Raw genomic sequence first — 11,296 nt, forward strand, 5'->3', positions numbered from 1 at the left:
GGTGCAGACATAGGGGGAGTATATGTGGTTGTATGTTGCTCGAGATGGACAAGGTGAGCGAGTATATTGACGAGGCCAAGGTAGGCATCGAGGGCAATGGACACGGAAAGGGGTCTTGTGAAGTACGATGCTGCTGATAGGCCCCAAGGTGGGTGTGAAGCAAGGCGCAAGCAAGGCATAGCATGATAGGAAGGAGACGACGACTGGTGCACAAGAGTGGCGCTACTCGGAGGAGCATGCAAACGGAGATGGAGATGAGTGTGCACGACAATGCTATTGGGAGCTAAATGTGGAGAGGAATCGATTCCTCCTAATGAAAGCAAAAGCGAGTGATGGGCTTCAGACAGTCTCTCTCTCTCTCTCTCTCTCTCTCTCGTAGGTGAATTGGGCAGTTCGTGGATGTATGATGCTAGGCAGGTAGTGATTGAGTGAAGGCAGGCATGCAAGGAGCAAGGACGACGAGGCCAGTGGGAGCACCCTGCAGTTGAAGGGGGATGGGGTTCTGTGAGGGCTTGTCTGCATCTTGCATCGGAAAAAACAAGGCATGCGATGAGGGCTTCTTTCCATTGCATGCGGTCAAAGCAAAGGAGGGTGCAAACATGATGCGGTGTTGTTTTGTGTGTAACCGTGACGAGGGGGTTGGGAGCACCCTGCAGGTGAAGGGGATGTACTGCAGGCAGAGCCTTGAGGAGGTGGTGTGAGTGTGACGAGGGCTGTGGGAACATCTGCAGACTTAAGTGTTGAGGCTTGCCAAAGGGATGGAATATGATCACAAGCTCCCTTCAAAGCAATGTAGGACATATCTTCATGTTGATGTTAGCTGTGCCACTATTCTCTACTCTACTAATCAAACTCTCTAAACTCTGATGCTAACCATGTCTATCCACTTCTCCTCTCTATTCACTCCTACCTACCTTTGTCTCCTCCAGTGGAGACAACGCATTTGTATTGACGTCCACCTTCAACGCAGCACGGTCTCACACACCACTGCATCCCCACCGAAGCCTGCGTGTATGCTCGTTATGCTTTCGGCTCTCATGCCCAATGCTATCACCTCTTTGCCTTCTCTTTTCCAGCACTTTCCTGTGTGAATTTGAGTGCACACTCTCTACAAATGCAGGACTTGCAGCTGGCCTATATTCATCGCAAAGCCTTCCCGACTTGTACCGCACTCCATATGCATTCACGCATTGCATAGCGTCTTTGGCCCCATCGGTCCTGCCCTCCATTGTGGTGTCTTCTGTGTAGCACAATGAAGACGCTTCCTTGCTGGGGTAGCATCCTCCACCTTGGTTTTCTTAGGCTTGGGGTTGAAGCGTTTGGTAGAAGGACTCTTTGCCTTACTGAAGGAGGAGTTTTTCACTTTCATGGCAGAATTCTTCATTCTCTGATTGCTATGTATGCGAACAAAGTTCATCTTCGACATCGCCGTCATCATCGAAGTTGTAGTATGTGTTGTACATATTGGACTCAGATGTATTCCAGAAACAAACAGCAGTGCCGCAGCGTTTGCTATGCCCACGACCAGGAACAGGGGACATGTCAGGGCTGAAGCTGAAGAATGTGCAATGCTTTCCTCTTGAAAAAGTGTTGCTTTCTAGCACACAAACAGGGCTTGTGGTTCGAAAAGACTTGTCGCTGCTCCGGCGGAGGTGTTCGCCCTTGTCATCACCACCTAAGCTGCCATGAGTCCCCCAGCCAAGGCAAGCAGGAGCATCACCAGAGGAGAAGGACTCCTTTACAAAATTGGAGAATTCAAGCTCTACCACATCATCACACTGGACAAAAACCAATAGGAGACAGCCAAGTTAGTATTGCCCAAATATTGCAAACTGAATTTCCAAGGACAATCAAACCATAAGCTTAAAAATCATTGCCAAAATTTGCATTAAATTTTATTAAGAAAACTTTCTTTTCAGCTTTTGTAATTAGTGCAAATTAAATGGTGATTGTCAGAAAAACTTTGTTAGAGAAGGGAGTAGACAGGCACACAGAGCATGGTTGAGACAGCTTTCTATCAACGACATATAAGAGAAGTGGCTCAATGTTAAGCTCACAGGAGGTGGCATTTCTAAGGCAGGGCTCAATGGAGCCACCTACGTCCTCATTTGAAAAATCCAAGAGGTCGTCGATCGCAAAGAAATTGGAGTGCTCGTTATCTGCTGCTATTTGCGCCGCATTGGACTTTCCGGTGGGCTTACCAAGTGGGGGCGCATAACCACCATGAGCGGGTGGCAGAGAACAATGTCCATTTCCAGGCCAAACCAAGAAGAGGAAGGATGAGAGAGGGGGCTATGGAAGAGATGGTGTGATTGATAGCCTTCGTGTGTGTGTGTGTGTGTGTGTGTGTGAGAGAGAGAGAGAGAGAGAGAGAGAGAGAGAGAGAGAGAGAGAGAGAGAGAGAGAGAGAGAGAGAGAAGCTATTGGCAAACGAATTCAACACAAAGAATGGCTTCTATTGACTCCTATCAATGGGGAAGTTGCTTATTGATGAATTGGATGAGAGAGAGAGAGAGAGAGAGAGAGAGAGAGAGAGAGAGAGAGAGAGAGAGAGGGAGAGAGAGAGTAGACACGGTGCAACATGGATATATTTAAAGTAAGATTGTATATTTAAATCTTAGAGGTAGTTAATGGATTAACTAAGTACTTCAAAAATCATGAAAAGAGACATGCTCTGTTATAAACATGGATATAAGTATGAACTTGATGATTATCCATTCTAGTTTAATTATAATGCTTCTTATTTACATAGAAGTTTGAATATAGTGTTTGTATCTTAGATAATTTGAAGAAATTATGACGACATGGTTTTTTATTATTAAATACACTTTTTCTTTCCATTATATATCTACTTGAAAGCGCAGGCCTTGTGATTTTATCGCTTGTTTCTCTCAAATTTTCACTCTCTTTTCTCTCAAACCTCCTTCTCCCTCCCTCAAACTTTCCATTATCTCTTCTCTCACTTTCACTCTCCACCTTTCTCCTCATAGCCACAAGCACATTTATTACAAAGAAAATGCCAATTCTAACAAGAAAGTAGTCTAAAGGAGTGGACCACCAAGACATCCAACGTTTGATTCTCTCACACTCAGGCAAAATGGAGTCTGATCAATGGCTTACAAGGGTGTGGCTTGCGTGGGCAGACCTTCCCACACATTGCAAACTTGAAGCCGACATTGGTGGCATACCGCAATGGAATGTATTCTTTACTGAGCTCGTTGCCAGTGTGTTCATCCTAGTAGCATAGTTTTTACAACACCAATGTATTACACCTTGGGAGAAATCCGGTGGGTCACGCTTCATACATTACACCACCCATATTGCCCCCAACTACAAATCCATGTTTCGCTGAAAGAGGAAACCGTTGTGAGCGGGATGGAAACACACAGAACCCCTCTATAACGACCCGACACACACACTATGGGGCACCACTCGGCTTACACAACCCACCTAGCCGAGACAGGGAACACACTGATGGAGTGAGAGGAGAGAGACTACCCATTTGCCCACTCCACACAGAGAGACACACACACACACACACCTAAAAAACTCAGCTCAAAAGAGGAGAACTTCTGATGTTTAGGTACAATAGAGCTTGGGCCAACACCAATGGGGCAAATAGCTCACACAATATAGGTAAAACTTGCCAGATACAATCACAAATTGGAGCAGAAGCTTCGCTCATAGGAGAAACTTACATAGCAAAAACAATAGAAAAAGAGTGAGGAATTTGGAAAAATGGACAGTGCCATCACGTCCGGAACGGCCCAAAACCCCAGTCTACAATGTCAAAGTGCTCAATCCGACCTCGGATGAGCAGTTTACAGCCAAAACAGGCTCCAAAAACCCCAAAAACACACCTGCGGCTGTTCCTCCTCTTCTCTCCATGTTTTTTCTGTTCTTCTCTCCGTTTTTTCAGTTCCCACACTTAACTTTATTACTTGGGCATCCTTGGCCTTTTAGATGACCTCAAACGGACCCCAAACATGCCAAAAACTGACCTTGCAGTGCATGTTGTCACCTTTTTGCATCATCCGCACACCTGGCACTCAACATTTTTCAATAATGCGTCTCGTAACCACGTGAAGTGGCCCCAAAAAATGGTCCTCATGATGACCTTTTTGCACAATTATCACAAGGAAACGCCCACATCGTGTCCGTACTTCTCCACGTGCAAGTATTGACCCCATTCGGCCTCTTGACGCCACTAGATGCCATCTGACGCACCTGCTTACCTCATGTCGTCGGCCCACGAATAGCTTCCTCGAGAAGTTTTACGCACTACCAACTCCTCATTATTGTAGAAAAAACACATTGGTACTGGTAATAGTGAAAATCGATGCACTATGTACATGCTGTCCTACCTGTACACATGTGGGCCCCACGCAACCACTTGGCTTTGGAAAATGGGCAATCCTTTATTTGATGCACCATGCATGGGTATGAACATATGCGCAATCCCTTGCTCCAAAAAACTCCTGACATAATTTGCCCACCCCCTAGCCTTCTAGAGCATTCATGCTCAGCAGCAGCACTAGTAGATGCTCATTCCACCTGGATCAAAAGGCCAAAGGCATATCGCTTGATTCACAAGAAGCATCATAACACCACACCTACATTTGTCAACAATCAACCAAAATGCACCATAGGCATATCCAACTAACACATCCGCCCTGTCTGGAGTTCCAAAAGCATAAATATTGCATGCCACATTCAACCCAACCGATAAAGACAACTCAAGTGACTCATCACCTGGCATCTTGGCTTCACCAGCCATAGCAACAACCTGCAAATCATGCACCCAAGTAGCTAAAAGCATTGTGTGAAGGTAAAGTTGTTGATATCCAAAGCACAAAAGTATCCCCGCGGCACACATATCCCTAGCATAGGCATCCACATAGCTGAGATTGGACTCATATATGCCAAACCCCTTCTCATCATCATAAGCATACTCATCATCACACATAACTTTATCCACATCATAATCATGGCTAGCACCACTATCCATAGCTTCTAGCATGGGTTCATCAGTCTCCAAGAATACAGATCCCTGCTCTAAACCACAATCATGCTCATAAATCGGTTCAATCACTGCACATACATCAAAATATGGCTTCAAAACAGGCTCCACATCCAACAAATCCACAAAATGGCTCTCAACCTTGCCCTCTTCCCTAATTTCCAAGGAACTAGTATCCAAAGATACGTGCTCATCATCAATAACCTCAACCTCACACTCACACGCATAATCACAAGGTACACAAGTAGCCAATGCATCCTCTTCAAGACTTTTCAATCCTGTATCCAAAGCATTACTCACCTCTTTAGGCTCTTTCATAAACCTGTCAACCTGCAAGACCTCTTTACGCTTCACAATAGACCTTGGGAAGAAACGAGAAACATCATAGGATAGGCTACTTTTCACTTGCTTATGCTTAACTTCATCTTCCATGTCAAATCCATCTTGCACATGCATACTTGTACTGATACCATGTTCCTCAAGACGCTTAAACTTCCATTCCTTGTGCTTTGCAATGCATACCGCATCTTCAAAAGACTCGGGCGTCTTCAACTCAACCTCAAACCGCAACCAAGGTGACAAACCATCAACAAAAGAACTTTTCTGCAATGAACAAGGGGGGGTCTCATCCTTAAGAGCAACACACCAACGAGTCCATAAATCTATAAAACCTTGTACATAGGCATCAACACCTTGACAAGAACCTTGCTTAAGAGCATTGAGCTCATTCCATACTGCATTTGCATCTTCAAAAACTTGGAAACGCTCTAAAATAGCTTCTATAAACTTGTCAAGACTCAAACCATAAGAAGAAGCCACTGCTTCTTTAGCTTCCAAATCCATGAACCAAACACGGGCCTCATCTTTCAAAAGCAATCCAAATAGCCTCAAAATCTTCTCCTCATCACACATATTGTTGCTTATGCATGCCACCTCGACTTGCTCCAGAAAGTCTTCCGCATCTTCACCACTTCTTCCATGAAATTCCAGATAAGAGAAAGCCATGGCTACCCAAGTTTAATGCTTTAAGAACCTCTTCCAACACACGTGCAAGAACCCAAAACTTTTCACTACTCAACCTCTAGAAACTTCAATGGAGCTTGACTTTAGATAAGGACAAACACATGCACATCAAATGAGTTTTCATAGTTAATCATCGGAATTACAATAGGCAATGGACATTCCAGGATCTCTCTTAATCTTCTTGGCCCGAACATAAAGACTATGCGCTGCTGGAAAAAAATCTTCCTAGACACATGAACATTTATCTGGATTCTTTGAGTTAAATGAAATGGAGTGAATTGAGGGCCATTTTGATCATCCATTAAAGCCAACCATGTAGCTCCCAAGAAGGCACACCTGTCTTATCCTCTGATTTTGCCAAAATTTCAGCAGCATAACAGCATAAATGGCTCAAAAGACCAAAAAACTAGCCATCATATTTTGGAAAATTTTTGGCAGAGTTTCCCCAGAAGTAGAGCAGTAGGAACCCAAAATATAGACTATATATGTATGCATAAACTGCCAACAATAGAACCCGAGCATCAAACATGAATCACTAGTACATAGCCTATGGTGAGGTCACGAAAAGGGTGCTCCAGCTACCTGTATCACCGAAAGAATCTCCACATTTGAGAATCCCCCAGCTCAATAAAACCTCACGCTATAGACCCTCAACGAAGGCTAATGCGAATCGCGTATAGTCAAGTCTCAAAAATGACTATCTTCTAGACCAAGTCTCAGAAATGGCTGGGACTGCCAAATAAAACCAAATATGTCTGCACAAAGGCGTACATTGACAGTTTCCACAAGTAACGTACAATCCAACAGACAATGCGCTCAAACAGGCGCCAAATGATGCATACCCACAACAACTGCAAGTGACACCACTGGTAGTATATCACTGTACTCCAGCTACCTGTGCGTGTGTGAATCACCTGTACCTGTACCTGTCCCTGTAACCTGTAATCTGCAACCTGCAACCTGTAATCCTGAATCTCAAAGCTTGAAGCTCCAAGCAGAAGGTACTCGAAGAAGATCCTCCGTGGGGGCGCCAAAAGAATATGAGCGGGATGGAAACACACAGAACCCCGCTATAACGACCCGACACACACTCTTGGGAAGATACACACACACACACACACACACACACACACACACACTATGGGGCACCACTCGGCTTACACAACCCACCTGGCCGAGACAGGGAACACTCTGATGGAGTGAGAGGAGAGAGACTAACCATTTGTCCACTCCACACAGAGAGACACACACACAAAAACCCCCAAAAAAAATCAGCTCAAAAGAGGAGAATTTTTTATGTTTAGGTACAATAGAGCTTGGGCCAACACCAATGGGGCAAATAGCTCACACAATATAGGTAAAACTTGCCAGATACAATCACAAATTGGAGCAGAAGCTTCGCTCATAGGAGAAACTTACACAGCAAAAATAGCAGAAAAAGAGTGAGAAATTTGAAAAAATGGACAGCGCCATCGCGTCCGGAACGGCCCAAAACCCCAGTCTACAATGTCAAAGTGCTCAAATCCGACCTCGGATGAGCAGTTTACAGCCAAAACAGGCTCCAAAAACCCCAAAAACACACCTGCAGCTGTTCCTCCTCTACTCTCCACGTTTTTTCTGTTCTTCTCTCCGTTTTTTCAGTTCCCACACTTCACTTTATTACTTGGGCACCCTTGGCCTTTTAGATGACCTCAAACGGACCCCGAACATGCCAAAAACTGACCTTGCAGTGCATAGTTGTCACCTGTTTGCATCATCCGCACACCTGGCACTCAACATTTTTCAATAATGCGTCTCGCAACCACGTGAAGTGGCCCCAAAAAATGGTCCTCATGATGACCTTTTTGCACAATTATCACAAGGAAACGCCCACATCGTGTCCGTACTTCTCCACGTGCAAGTATTGACCCCATTCGGCCTCTTGACGCCACTAGATGCCATCTGACGCACCTGCTTACCTCATGTCGTCGGCCCGTGAATAGCTTCCTCGAGAAGTTTTACGCGCTACCAACTCCTCATTATTGTAGAAAAAACACATTGGTATTGGTAATAGTGAAAATCGATGCACTATGTACATGCTGTCCTACGTGTACACATGTGGGCCCCACGCAACCACTTGGCTTTGGAAAATGGGCAATCCTTTATTTGATGCACCATGCATGGGTATGAACATATGCGCAATCCCTTGCTCCAAAAAAATCCTGACACCGTATTCACACTTGCATGCTTGAGCCTATCTCCTTGTCGATGATACGCACTATTGCTCCCATTTCCTTCGATGCGAGATAGGTCGTTAGGACAATGGAGAAGAGTCAAATCGATTGTGCACATTATACTCACTGCAAGTTTGAGAGTCTGAGGACCACACACTACTAGAGTGCTCAGCTTTTGGTCACATCTGAACTTGGTTCTCTCACATTTTCAGCCATGACTTAGACCTACCCACTTTCCTCTCCCAGCCACAGTGTGGGTTCTCCATTGTGATTCTCATCACCACAATTTTGGAGCATCGAGAGTCACTCATCAGCCATACACATACTACATCACATGTAACTTTGGTCCCATAGGTCATATTTGACCTTCGAGGATGATAATAAAATCTCTCTCTCTCTCTCTCTCTCTCTCTCTCTCTCTCTCTCTTCCCGCCCCTCTCCACGTGGGAACCGCCCCCTCTCTCTGTCATAAAATCTAATATCTAACTTTAACAAATGATTTTCTCATATTAAACTGATCATTTAATGTGGAGAGATAAAAGGGGACCAAGAGTTAGAATATAGATAAGTGCTTTTACACCTATCTCTACCAAGGGCCTACATGAGAGATGATGGCATCTCTACTATGGCTAAAAGAGGGATGGTCTATCCAAGAGCTAGGTACAAGAAGTGCTTTAGGTTCATCTCACGACGGGACCAAAAGAGAGATAGTTTTATCTCATTACAGGTCCATATGGGAGATGGCCTATAAAAGGGCAAGTACACTTAATGAGCATTAAGACCCTAGGGTTTGCTTCATTAAAGCCTCCAAGGGTTAGTGTTAAATGCCTTTATACCTAGGACATTAAGTTGCATTTGTTAATTTTCCAAGGTGGGAACCTATGCTAAGCAGCTGGTGACTAAGCAGCTTGAGGTGCTTATTGACTAAGCACTATGACTAAGGTGCTTGAGGTGCTTGAGTCAAAAAGGGGGCCTACAAAGGAGGGGGCGAGCCCTAAAGGTAGGGGATGAGGGAGAATAATATCTCTCTCTCTCTCTCTCTCTCTCTCTCTCTAGGCCATGCCCCTTATGGGCCAAAGGACACATGTCAGCACCCTAGGCCTCCTGCTCCCATAAGGTGCTAAAAGGCTATTGGCTAGCCACCTTAAAGGTCCAATGAGCATTTAAATAATTGATTTAAGAATATATTTTATTAGGAAAGGCAATTTCATTTTCTAGTTAATGCTAAATGATGCTAAAATCCTATTGGGTAGCCTACCAAATGGACCAATGAGAATTAAGCTACATTATCTTTATTCCTATTGGCCAGTTGACTGAGCGGCCCAATGAGGATTTAATAAAGTATTTTTTATTGCCAAAGCTTGTGATAATAGGGGTATCAAGGACACTTGTCACAAGGCTACCCCTGTTGCCTTGGATGATCGAGGCCAACCATTGGCCAGCCCGGAAAGCATCCAATGAGAGAGTAGGTAGTGTAAGAAGCCCAAATTCAAATTTCCTTCTCTCTCTCATGAATCCCACGCCCCATTCTTGGTGGAGGAGTTTTTGAAGCTCACAAGTCTTCTCTCTCTCACATGCAAGGTGAAGGGAGGTGCCTACACCAACACCTCTTGGCTATGGATGCAAATCCAACCAAGATCCCAGCTTAAAGCATGCTAACATCTTCTTAATCTCTATGTAAGCTAAGCTATGCTACTTATGAGTGATTATATGTAAGGGGATGAAAGCTTTCTTGTAGAAATACTCCTCCTTCTCTATTCTTCCTCGATCCCTGCCAGCTCTCCTCACCATTTATGGTGTTTGAGGTCTTGGGATAGAGGCTTGGGATATTTCAAGTTCTTGTTTTGTTAATAAGTATGCTAATGGTGGTGCATGAAGCTTCCATCTTCATGGCACCCAAATGATTGAACGAACACAATGATTAATGAGTTCACAAGTTCTTGTTAATGATTTTAAGCATGCTAATGGTTGTTTTGCAGCAAAGTCTTGGTACATGAAGCTTTACATCTTCATGCTATCAAAGAGGTCTTAAAGAACACAAAAGATTGTATTGTACCAAGCTCCTCTTATGAGGAAATCTATAATACAAAAGCCTTCTGGAGGGGGGACCGGCTCCAAGTAAATCCGGTCCTCAACTGTTGTCAAATTCTCTATCTCTCTCTCCTTTACAAGTTATTGGTCATGCCATGTTAATTAGGAAGTGTGTTTATTGTTTCTCTCTCCATCCAAACACTCTCTCCACCCACATGAAGGAATCTCCTTAATAAAATGCTCACAAAGTTATTCTCCTTCCGCTACAATTTAAGTTAATAGGCCAATTCCATTACACCCTCTCTCTCATCCCCCCTCCTGCGGCGCCCTGCAATACGTCGTGGCCACGTGGACTGGTAATCACCCGTAGTCCATGCAGACTGCCCTGGAGTTTGCGGTTGTTCACGTGATGAGCCACACGGATTGCGGGTCACCCGCAATCCACATGCCACACCACGTGGCCTCGGAGTCCCGCAGGTCATGGTGGTGCTCGCGTGAACTGCGAGTCCCCCACCGCTTCCTTTGCCTATAAAAGGGTTCCCTCTTGCCTTTGTTTTTCTCACTCCCACTCTCTTCCTTCTCTTAAGCGTTAGTGAACTTTAAAAAAGCACATCTTTCTCATTTCATTACCCTCTCTTTATCCCTTTGCTTAAACCTTTGCCCTTCCTTTCCATTAGTTTTTTCTCTTAAATTTTGACTCTCTTTTCTCTCAAACCTCCTTCTCCCGCCCTCAAACTTTCCATGCTCTCTTCTCTCACTCTCACTCTCACTCTCCACCTTTCTCCTCATAGCCACGAGCACACTTATTACAAAGAAAATGCCAATTCTAACAAGAAAGCAGTCTAAAGGAGTGGACCACCAAGACATCCAAAGTTTGATTGGGTCTCTCTCTCACTTGGGCAAAATGGAGTCTTATCAGCGGCTTGCAAGGGTGTGGCTTGCGTGGGCAGACCTTCCCACACATTGCAAACTTGAAGCCGACATTGGTGGCATACCCCAATGGAATGTA

At 44.6% G+C, this 11,296-nt stretch overlaps 1 pseudogene; it reads right to left on the bottom strand.

Moving 5' to 3' along the window:
* Positions 1 to 896: 896 nt before the first annotated feature.
* LOC147437623 (GATA transcription factor 9-like) lies at positions 897 to 11,076 on the bottom strand (annotated as a pseudogene).
* Positions 11,077 to 11,296: the final 220 nt, after the last annotated feature.

The sequence above is a fragment of the Adiantum capillus-veneris genome, chromosome 17, assembly GCF_014529385.1.
Source record: "Adiantum capillus-veneris isolate H3 chromosome 17, ASM1452938v2, whole genome shotgun sequence".
Classification (NCBI taxonomy): Eukaryota; Viridiplantae; Streptophyta; class Polypodiopsida; order Polypodiales; family Pteridaceae; genus Adiantum; species Adiantum capillus-veneris.